Source organism: Pteropus vampyrus, unplaced genomic scaffold (genome assembly GCF_000151845.1).
Source record: "Pteropus vampyrus isolate Shadow unplaced genomic scaffold, Pvam_2.0 Scaffold248, whole genome shotgun sequence".
NCBI classification, from domain to species: Eukaryota; Metazoa; Chordata; class Mammalia; order Chiroptera; family Pteropodidae; genus Pteropus; species Pteropus vampyrus.
In genome coordinates, this window is record NW_011889029.1 from 627636 (window position 1) to 639432 (window position 11797).

Genomic DNA, 11797 nt, shown 5'->3' on the forward strand with positions numbered 1-11797 from the left:
CCCTTTGGCTGAGTGTGAGGATGAAGTTTCTACAAAGCTGAGCTTTCAGAAACGGATGTGTATCGTTGGAAGGGACCGATCTTCCTACGACTGGAAGTGTTCAGGATGGGCCACCTCTTCGTGTCTTGTGACGAGGGACCTTCGAGGCGCTGGACGGGCGGTGGGACTGGGTCCCCTTGAAGGCCTTTTCTCCTTCCCCTGGGAGTAAACGAGCTCATAGGACGTCAGAGCGTGCCCCTGAGAGTGTCTCACGTGCTGGGTACTGTGACCCCCCAAGGAGGTCTGAACCTAATTGAGAACCCAGGACAAGGACACATTCAGCGGGTCTGGAACCTCAGGAATGAAGGGACAGTGACGGGACTATCACCCCGAATTTACAAAATGGGAAATTAAGGCTCGGAGAAGGAAAGAAATTTGCCTGAGGCCCTGATTAAAGGCAGCAAGAAGGCATCTTCCAAGAATTCCTGGTAAGGAGAACGGGAATTAGGTGGGAAAGGTGGTGTCACACCCATCGGGTCCCTGGGGACCATTTATTAATTAATACACACGTAAACGTGGAAGATTCTCCAAAACACTGTCCTAAATGAAACAAAAGTTTACATAAAAGACTAGGATTCCATTTATGTGAATTTCTAGAAACGGTAAAACTCTAGTAACGGAAAGCAGATCGGTGACTTCTCGGGGACAGATACGGGAGGAGGAGTCACTCCGAAGTGGCCCAGAGGATCTTTTTAGAGTGAAAGGAGCAGGCTCCACCTCACTGCGGGGCACTGACACATCGGTATGCAGTTCTGAAACCCATCAAATGTATACCTCGCATGGGGGAGTTTGAGTGTATGTAAATAAGACATAAAACGTAATACGTAATGACATCATAAACATAATGACAAATGAAACATAACATAAAAAAACTGGTCAAATCAATCCCAGAGGGGAACTTTGATACTGAAGAAGCTGATGGGGACAGGCTGACCAGGACGACCTCTAACCAGCAGCCAAATCCCCAAGCCTGGGCTCTATGTCCTGCTGCTTCCACCCTGGTTCTGGAAGTTACTTTATAAACAGGAACGACAGGAACGAAAGAACTTTTTGATGGAAACGTTAGTTAAGTATCAACCAAAGACACGACGAAAAGGGACACATCACCTGGGGACATTTGCCGGTGCTGAGTAAACCTTGGTGGGCAGGATACTTTGAGATCTGGACTCTAGGTCCGGCTCCACTGCACGTAGTGGAAAGCAGAGAAACAGAGACTCTCCCACTCGAGAGGAGTCATCATTCCAAAGCACGTGAGAAAAACTAACACTAAGAAAGACAGTCAATACACTTAGCAATTGGAAAATAAAATCGTGCCCAATTAAACAAAAAATAATAATAATAAATCTCAAAAAAGATCTCAAAATAACTCTGAAAAATATATTTGGGAAGAAACGTACGAATCGAGAATATGAAAAAGAACCAATTTTAAAGCCCGAAATTGAGAAATATGGCCATTGGAATGAAAGTGTCATAGGTGGCATAAACTCTAGGCTGAATGTAATCAAAGAAAGAATTAGTGAATGGAAAGGTAAGACTGAGGAATTCACCCAGCACATCACAAACGCAGATAAAAGAACAAAAATGTGGCTAGAAAAATGGAACGTAACAAGCATCGGTACTAGAATGAGAGTCTCCAAAATATACTTAATATGATCATCAGGTGGAAAGAACCGTAGAAAAAGAGATACAGGCTAAGAATTGTTTAAGAACGACGCGGCTCTCTGACTGAAAGAACATTCCGTTCAGTCAGCATCCCAAGGTGCTACAGGAAATCACAGAAAATCCTGAATTCCACATCCAGCTGCACTGAGTTAAGACGTAAAGAGTGAAAATTAAAGGCGTTGGCTTAATATTTACAAAAATATTATCTCCGATATAATTTATCGTGTGCTCACTCACCGACTAATAAAACCACAAACAAACAAACTGAACGTGCAACCCATTCATTCCGAGAGCTGCTCTGACGGGGAGGAGGACTGGACTGGAAGGGGTCAGAGGGTCCTTCGGTATCGTGTGTAATATTTGACTTTTCAGAAAACTAAAGCAAATATGACCAAATGTCACCCAGGTACATGGATCTTTATTACTTTAAATTTCTAATTTTTTTTTTTAAAGCAACAAATCTTTTAAAGGAAAACACAGTAGATCTGGCATCACCTTAGGGAAAACAGGAAAATTCTCATACGAGCTCCACCAGAGCAGAGAACTTCCCTCCCTCGCCTTTGCTCTCTCTGCACTTGGCAGTGTTCATCACCCTGGATGTGCTCGATGAATATTTAATAAATGGATAAAAGCCTCCATAAACACCTAATGACACGGGAAAGACAGATGGGTCTAAGGACAAGCCTGTGCTCGGACCTATTTCCAACATAATCATTTATTCATGGTACCGGCGAGCCTCCCCAGTAGCTAGACGAGGTGCGGAGGTTACACAGACAGATAAGACCAGGACCCCACTCTTGCCGAACCCACACTCGGCCCCCACATGGGGCCCCACAGGCTGCGTGTCCTAGCTGGCCATCCAAGGACAGCGTCTCCAATGGTTGCGTAGTGAGGAGTCCAGCTCAGTACCTACATACTGCCATTTCCTTCCAGGAAGAACTTTTCAAGCATTTTCCTTTTTCTCTCTCAAAATTAAATTCCCTTCTGATGCCTTTATAAAGCCAATGACTCCAGTAAAACTGCCAAAAAAAAAAAAAAATGCAAGCAGGAAATAACAGGGAAGAGAAACTGTCCAAATCGATTGTTTCTCCCCCGTGAGAATCGAAACGCTTCCTCGAAATACTGCAAAGAAACTGCAGGCAGAGGAAAAATAGACCATTCCTTGGTCTAAAAAGTGTCACCGTGGAATCCGCTGCCTCTGCGAGATAAGCTCTGCGCTGGCGAGGGACAGGCGCGGGCCAGGAAATTGAGGACGGGAGGGTATTTTCCCAAGCGGTGTTCACGCTTCTTCCCATGCTTTGCAGAGATTAGAACTTTTATCACTGGCTCACACGCCTGAAAAACTGTATTAAGCTATAGTTTTTTTTAGGGCAGGATGGACCCAAATGGTTCCCTCTCTCCGGACACTGAGATGACGCGACTCGACGTGGAGACGGAATCCAAGCGCCACTGAACCCCGGCTGTCCCACCTGCCCGTGGTGGCACCGTCTCACCCGGGGCAAGACCGGATGAGGACGGATTTGCAGAAACGTCCACCTCGAGGAACGGAATGAAGGGGCCGCATTTGCCCCTCGAAGACGGGTCTCTGGGCAGAAGAGAAACAGCGGTCGCCAAGACGATGCCGACCGACAAAGGCGGTCCGGGAAGTGGGGACACGGAGGTGCCGCCGCAGGAGGCAGGCACAGGGTCAAGAACCTCGGCGGGCAGGACGCAGGAGCAGGTGCCATAAGGAAGCACCAAAGGCCGGGCCACGACTCCGAAGTAAGGACTCGGGGACTCCGACACAGCCCCTCCTGGCGCTCAGCACGGGCCGGGCTCCAGCTCCGTGCTTTACGCCCACGACGTCACTCGTCCCTCACGACGGTCATCGGCTCCGGTGATTCCCGTCTCACAGATGGGGAAAGGGTGAAGCCGAGATCCAGCAGCGGGCGAGGAGCGCGGTCCCGATGCCAAGCCAGTCCCGTAGCTCTGGGCCCAGGCCCGCACCACGGCCCCCGCACCCCGCCTGGCAGGGGACAGACTCGCTCGCGCCCAGGAAGAAGGTGGCCCCGGGGCCAGCAGCCGAATCCTTAGGCTCTGCACGGCAGCACAGCAAGGCCCTGCAGGACAGGGACGTGTCTCGGTGTTCTCTGGCCCCTGGCCTGCTGGGAAGGACGGCTCCCCTGCCACCTCGAGCACGCCCGCAGCGCCCGTGCGGTGGGTCAGCAGGGAAGGGAGGCTGGGCCACGGGGCTGCCACGCCTGCCGGTGACCCAATGTCCTGCCTGACTGGACTGTAAATCGGAGATCCTATTTAGAGCTGAGGCACATTAAGCAGGTTTTAACTACCCGTGAAGAACAATTAGGCACCCAGAACAGCATCGAGGTCTCAGATCCGACCAGAAACGGGGGCTGCCATCCGTCTCCATGATTAGCAGTTCTCAAAGCAAGAGACCAAAAAAAAAAAAAAATCATCCCCCGAGCTGACTCGACCCACAGGAGGGGCTCCTACTAGGTGTGTGTCACCGTGCCAGGTGCAGGGGACACGAGAGCCAGGACGTGCCCCTGCTCTCCCGAGTCCGTTCTATCTGGCCATCGCCGACCCAAGGGACTGTACCAACGCCACGCGAGCTTGTACGGCCCGAGTTGGCCCAGAGCGGTGACTACCGCAGCAGTAGGGGGGGTGGTCTCCCTGGGGACAATGAGACTTGGGGTGCGCTTCTCGGGATGAGCAGAATTCCGGCGAGCAGGGAGGCGGAAGGGCCGGGCCAGCGGTGGAAAGCCCTGGAAACGACGGTGTACTCAGGGGCCTGCAGGGGCGTCACGGAAGCTGGACGGGGGCTGCAGCCCGAGCGTGGCAGCCTCGAGTGTCAGCCGGAGGAAGGACAGAGAGATGTGGCCGGCCAAGACCCAACAGGGCCGGACGACCCGAACGCTTGAGGTCCGCATCTCCATGAACATTTCTGTCCCTGCGTCGGGAACGTGACAATATTTCCAGGGGAAGCTGGTTGGTTCCGAGGACAATTAGGAAAGTAAAGATGTTAACTCTAGACTTTGCTAAGCATGAATGTTAAAACGCCTAGAGTGACCATTAAAATAAACAGAACGCATAACTTCAAAACTAGAAAAGAGGTAAATGAGAATTAAAAGAAAAAAGATTCAAATTGATATAAGGACAAATTTCAGTCGATCTATAGAAAGGCGAGAAGCGGGGCTGGAGCTGAGGGACCGGAACAGTGAGATAAATAGAAAGCACATAATCAACACGATGCATATAAACCCATATATACCAGGATTGCATTGATCGTAGAGGGACCAAATTCTCAGAAGAAATAGTTAGATTGTACAAAACAGCAAAAACAACTCGGTCACCCGCTCTTTATAAGACACCCACCAAAAACATAAGGATGGAGAAAATTTGAAAGCCAAGGATGGAAAAGGGTATTTTAAGATGATTGTAACCTAAAGCAAGTGGGGTACTGTCGTCAGTACGACGTAAAGCATCATCAGTGACAAAGTAGGTATCTTCAAAATTGGAAAAAAAAGTTCTGTTCATAAAAAAGATATAACGATATTCCTTCCTTTTCCAAAAGAGGCCACTCCCAAACAAGATTTCGAGGCTAAGAATTACTGAATTTATCCTCAATCAGCTGAGTTAATTATTTAGGGCTTCTGCTGGTATAGACTATACTGTATTTTAAATAAAGTGGCTTTCACCAGAAATGTTTATATAATCTTACTGTAAACAGAAGATGCTCATGTAGTGGATAAAATAAGCTTGACCTGTTTTCTCCTCTAATCTGTCTTTGAGAAGCTAAAAACTGCTTTCGCACCAAAAATACTTGTCCATTCCAGCTACTGAGTAGTTGTAATATGACGGAATTAACATCTCAAGATATTACTGTCTTCAGTCAGACCAAAAAAAACACACTGTGCAGGTCTAAAATCTTATTAGCAATTCTATGGATTTTTATAAGTATATGTGAGAAAAACAGACACAGTGAAATTCACCGAGACCCAAGAGAAAAATTAGATCCAGAGAAATCGATACAGTACGGTTTTCTTTTGTAGGTTTGTTTGTTTGTTTGTTTGTTTGTTTGTTTGTTTGTTTTTACACACACGGCATCAGGAGAGGGTTTTACTATATTAAAATTTCCAAAAGAGGATGACAGTGTGTGGCACAGATGCTCCACCACGGGCGTGAGGGGAAGACATTTCGTGATAACTAAATTAAACCACTCCATCAAGAGGCTGGTAATACAGAGAGGAAGGCAGAGGGACAAGGCAAATTTACGGTCAAAAGACAGCGTGATGAGATCTCAGATGACAAGCGCTGCCTGGCGGCTCCGGCTGGGGGCGGCTTCTGGGGAGCAGGCTGATTTATTTATCAGTGTTGCCGGGGCATCCAGTAGAACTCCATCCAGCCCTTACACACGGCAGAATTTCCACAACAGCCCGGATGTGTGCAGCAGGTTTATTTTTAACAGTGAGATTCCTTAAACACATAACTAAACATGATTTCACCTTTCGCAGCTTGCCGAGACTTTTTGTTAAACCATTCACAAATCAGAAAAAATAAAATGAAACTGTTGCCGACCACAGCATCTGTAGTTCATAGCAAATAGTACTGTCGGCACACCTGAAAATTTAGATCTTCGGGCCGACAGTGAATAGCCTTGTGGACTACGCAAGCCCTCCATTGCTACAGATTCACCGAATGCGAACATTGCAAAATCTCCCATGTTCATTGTGATCCTCACCGGGATGGTTCACCTCAGAGCCGACACTTTTTAAATATGCTTTCCTGCCAATACGTTTTAGTCATGCATTGGAATTTTTAAACTCTCGCTAATGGATCTACCGTGAACTGTTTAACTCTCGCTATATAATGGTCGAAAGCACTAGGTTTTAAAGGTCAATAAAACCAGGTTTGCCAATCTCTGCCCACGAGTCAGTCTTTGGACGACTAAGCTGGAGAACACGGTAATGATATTACCACGACTCAAGGCTGAAAACAGAAGGAGGTCACCCACTAACACGTCACCGCCTCCGCACTGCAGCAAGGCGGCCCAACCAGCACCACCCCTCTGCCCAGGCCCCCACTACCTCCTGCCTCACCAAGCAACCCGAATCGTAACGCCTTCTCTCAGATGCTCTCAGGCACCGCAACTCCTCCACTTCCTGAGTGGCGTGTGTTTGCCGCACACGTGTTTCACAGATGACAACGCCAGCTTCCCATTCTCATCATCTAGGCGATGCCAAGTTTGCACTTGCCCTGGCGTTCAGTTTCAGGGCCATCCTTGACCCATAATTCTCATGGAGTCATAAACAAAACATCTGGTATGGGTTACACCTTACTTCAGATAATTTTAGATAATTTCCTGAAAACCTGCATATAAATTATTGACTTTCCAAATGGCAGTCACATTTTCAACATGCCAAGAGGGGTGGTATTTAATGTACTTTACGGTGAATTATTTTGTAAAGCAAAGCATTCATCTTCGATGTGGTTATTCATTCCTTCATCTGTTTTATAAGACTGAGTTTTTATTTGCCATGCTTGCTTAAAGCAACACCTCTCTGTCGACTTCATCATTTATTTGTAGATTACACCCAGATGGTACAGCATATTAACTATTAGATCTTTACCTTAATGTTGTCTGTCTTCCTCGAGCTGCGTTAGATGTCTGTGCCTCCATCTTTGACCAGCGGGGTTACTAGAAAGACGAAGGAGAATGTCACCGATTCGGACAGTAAACCTAGAATAGAAATCAGCTGAATTTTAAGGTTCAGGCTATGTCTCTGTTGACAAAAGCCAAGCTTTCAGAGAACTCTAATTCAGTCTTTAAAACAAGAGCCAGTACTATCGTTGTGTTGAAGAGTATGATGATTATGCTATTTCTGTCTATTTTGCATAAATTTGAATAACATATTCAAAGGGTCCTAACCTCACATATGTAACAATTAGTGCAATTAATTAGTACAGATATATTCCAACCCAGGATTCTGGGCATGACACACATGACATACATAAATGAGTATGAAATCAACTAGTTTAATTGCCTCCTAGATAATATTCCACAAAGACATACTGTGTGAGACAGTCAACCGTTCCTGGACACTGAAGTGTCAAAATAAATAATCTGGAACTCATGGGAAGAATCCCCTGACCCGGGTGTCGAGACCATGAGGGCATGCAGAATGCAGCATCAGATTGGGGGTGCATGTGTTTGGGATAAAAGCAAGAATTGCTGGCTTAAGTTGTGAGGAGGGGGTCGTGCAGCGGGGGTGCGGAGTCCAGTATTTCCACAACCTCAAGGATCTGCAGCCTCAGACGAGCCTACTAAAGGGCTCTACCCGCATTAGGTCATCGCTCTGTGTCGAGCACGTTGCTAAGCACTGGGCATGTGTCATTCACCGCTCCAGCACTGCATCCCATTGCACAGAAGAGGAAACTGGGGCTCAGAAAAGCGAGGGTGCCCGATCCCATGCTCCTCCGCCTCACCGTTCTGCCTCCCCAAAGGAAGCAGGGCTGACTCCGGCTGTGGTACGTGCCCTGAAGCAAAGCGCCCTGCTAACGGGCCTGGGTCGTCCCTTAATGTGTCCCCTCCTTTCTGTGTCTTCACCGATTCTTTTCCTGAGAAGCAGACTGCAAGGGCAGGGACCTTGGGATGTCACACTCGTCACTATAGTCCTGTCCGACCATAGCGCTCTCCACGCGTGTGCTTCAAGAATGAGTGATGCTGTGTGTCCCTGTGATGCTCTGTGCTGGGTACGAGGGGAATGAATAAGTGTCGGTTGGAGATTTCAGCTCTTTCAAATGCCCAAGAAAGAGGCATCAGACTTAGGTGGATGTAACTCTGCTAAATATTGGAGAAGTCCAATGTCACCATCTTCCAAGAAGCTAGAGCTCCAGAAGGCATGAGGGCTGGAGCTGGTCACGCCGATGCTGATGTCACAGACATCCGATGACGTGACCTGGCAATGCTGTGACTCAGGCAAACTTTAAGGAAGCCGGCGTCTACCGTGCCACTCCCCACATTTCCTGTATCGGGACTCTGATGCCTAAGAAATCCTTTTGAACAACACATTCTTAGATTCCTGACTTCTAAGATTTCACAGTGTCAGATCACTGACGTGTTAGGCATAGGGATACGGTGATGAGTAATGTCACATCATTTTCTTGTCTTCTTTGGTCTCTCTTTCTAGAGCTGGAGGTAAAAGTAAAAAATAATAATAATGAGACTTGTCGGCCTCTGTCTCAGTAGGAGCTAGTATGGATCTCAGTGGTAAGAAAGTGCCACCGGCTCCTGGGTGGCAGTTCACGAGCCAGGCCTTTGATCGCGGGGTTTCATTTGTCTGGCACACCTTTGCCCCCTTTCCTCATCTGACAGCTCATCGCCTGGTCAGCAGAGTCTGCACGACCTCGCTTTCTGATGGCCCCTCTGTGCTCCCGTGACACCCTCGGCCTCCCTCAGCCACAGCCTGCATCACGTAACGCTGGCGTCCTTTGCTTGTCTGTCCCTTCTCCTCACAGGTGAGATCCTCGAGGGCAGGACCGTGCCTAGGTCGTCCTTGTCCCCCCGGGTCCCACGTGGGACCTCAACATATTACACTCAATAACGCTGAGCTGAACGGAGCAAGGGAATGATCAGCTGTAAGCCTGAGAACGTGTGGGCAGAGTGTGCATCCCGGGGGATGACAGGTAAGCACCGTCTACACCTCTCCCCCAAAGCAAACCGCTCCCAAACCAAGGTTTCCAGACTGAAGATTTACTGTCCTTTTAAGCAGGCAAATCCCATGATGTGATAAAGAGCTCTGAAAAGACCCGAGGGGCAGAAAACAGATTGTAGAGACGGAGAGGAAATGGGAAGCCTTTGATCCACAGAAGACGGAGTCTAAAAGGAGATCCAGAAATATACAGGAATCCAGGGAGTGCCGAGTTCCTACTAAAAGCTCCCAGGAGGAGAAGCCACGAGCCATGAACCCTTTGAAATGGGCGTTGGGAAACTCAGGCCTTGGGGACAGGGCTGCCCGACGTAGCAAATAAAAATATAGGACATGTGGGTAAATTTGAATGTCGGACACACAAATAACTGTTTAGTGTAAGTATACCCCACAGGGCAAAACCGGACATCCTGCATTTTTCTGGCCATCCTCTCTGGGGGAGAACTTCTGGGGCCGAAGCCTCTATCCGGAAGACTTCAGCACTGAAAGCAGAGTTCTCGTGGGCGAGGATATTAAGCACATGTCTCTGTGTCCAAAGGTGAAGCATGAACGAGCAGAAATGGGGTCAAACCCAAGCCCGGAAGAGCCCATTTGGGCATTTATTAAACACGCTTCTTCCAGCACGTTTATAAAAATTATCTCCGATGTCCACGAAAACTCTGCAATGTACAAATCATTGCATCATTTAACGACAAGGCAACTAATGCCCGAAAAAGTTAAGCGACCTGTCAAGGGCCCCTCAGCGAATAGGTGACAGAGGCGAGATACACCAGCCATTCTGTCTGGCCCCAAAGCCACTTCCGCTCCACCGTGAAGCTGCTGCCCGCCCCTCTCGCTTACTTAAAAGAAAGAAACCAGTCGAGAACATTTTTGACTTTCTTTCGAGTTTCAAAATTGCTTGAGAAAAATGCACTTGTGCTTTCACAAATAATCGAGCACATTCCAAAAGAGTGCAGACTGGGCCTTCTCATCTTCCGAGGAAGGCGACAGCCCACGCGTCCCCCCCAACCTCCTCCCAGCTGCCCTGGGAGGGGTGGGAACCCGAATTCCCAGAGCCTTGCGTGGTGCCTGGCAGTCTGCTGATGCCAGGTACGCGTCTGTGGAGACGGACATATGGATCCCAGTCCTGGGAATTCCGTCCATCGTTTTGAGTTTGGGGTTTAGCCTATCGGCGAAAAGAACAAAAGTTATTCACCTGCCTCCCAAGAAAGAGCTGACCACTCGTGCATTGATGTCAATGGCCGGTCAGCTCTTTGCCAGGAGGCAGGAAGCTCTCTCCAGAGTGGAGAGAGTGCCCCAGAGATGGCCCCACAGAGGGACCGAGCGGGCTGGGCTTCGGGGCCGCCTGTGGCTGAAATCGCCAAACACCCCTTCTTGGATGTGGGGCTTTCGGCAAGTGACTTATCCTGACTCTCTCTGTCTCATTTTCTTCACCTGCAAACGTGTTCGGTAACAGTGCCTCCTTCACAGGTTGGTTTTGAGGATTAAATAAAAGAACCTTCGAACAGTACCCAGCCCATAATTAATGTGTTTAAACAAGTATTACGTAGAGCTTTCCTCGAAGAGGTCAAGCCGAAGTTGCCGGCCAAACCATTCTCAGTGTTGAATGAAAGTCAAGTTTCGATCTTCTAAAGAGTCTCTTCAACAGCCAGTGCAAATGACTGAAATTCCGAATATCACAAGGAAGATAGAAAAACAGACAGGAAAATGCAGAGAACATTAGTGCCAACGTGGTTGGTACCCGGGCCCCTCCAAGGTGCCCTTAGGGAGGCGCCAAGCTGCATGTCAAATATATATCAATCGCTCTCACGAAACACACGGGGAATGTCAGGGCAAAGCCACCACCCAAGCCAGATGCCCAACAGGATCCTCCCTCCCTGCTGGCCTGAGCTTGACTCACACCCCACGCGCTGGGTGCTTGAGCACTGGGGTTTTCAGAAGTGAGTCAACAGGCTCCAGCTGCCCACAAACTATTTTCACTGTGAGATGGGACACTCATCATTGGACTATCTTCCAAAAGAACTGTGTTGGTCAGTTGTTCATTTCGGTACCTATGATCTAAAGCACGATCATTTTTAGGAAGCGTATAAGCGGCCCATTAAAAAGTCAGCCCCCAAAGTCATAATAGATGCAAGACTTCCGGTGTCAAACAGATGCTCAGAAAATCAATCTATAGCAAGAGGGAATGAACTGAAAAAGATATTTTAATCACCCCAAGCTATTTTTATTCAATGCACTGCTGCAATATGATACCGGGGGAAATGAGACTTGGAGTGTGTGCACGTGTGTGTGTGCGTGTGTGTGTGCGTGCACGTGTGTTTTAAGACGACAACAGATGCCAGAAAGAGCAAGAAAAGGAAGAAACGATCTCACCAGGTCACTAAATTATT

The 11797-nt window shown here is 48.2% G+C and overlaps 1 long non-coding RNA gene across 2 annotated transcripts in view; it reads right to left on the reverse strand.

Moving 5' to 3' along the window:
- The window catches only part of LOC105301689, a 122210-nt gene that overhangs the window by 23346 nt on the left and 87067 nt on the right, over nt 1-11797 (reverse strand). For both annotated transcript variants that reach the window (XR_002776108.1, XR_896756.2), the window contains one exon: nt 7329-7396. This is a non-coding gene — a long non-coding RNA (uncharacterized LOC105301689). The remainder of the gene's footprint in view (nt 1-7328; nt 7397-11797) is intronic.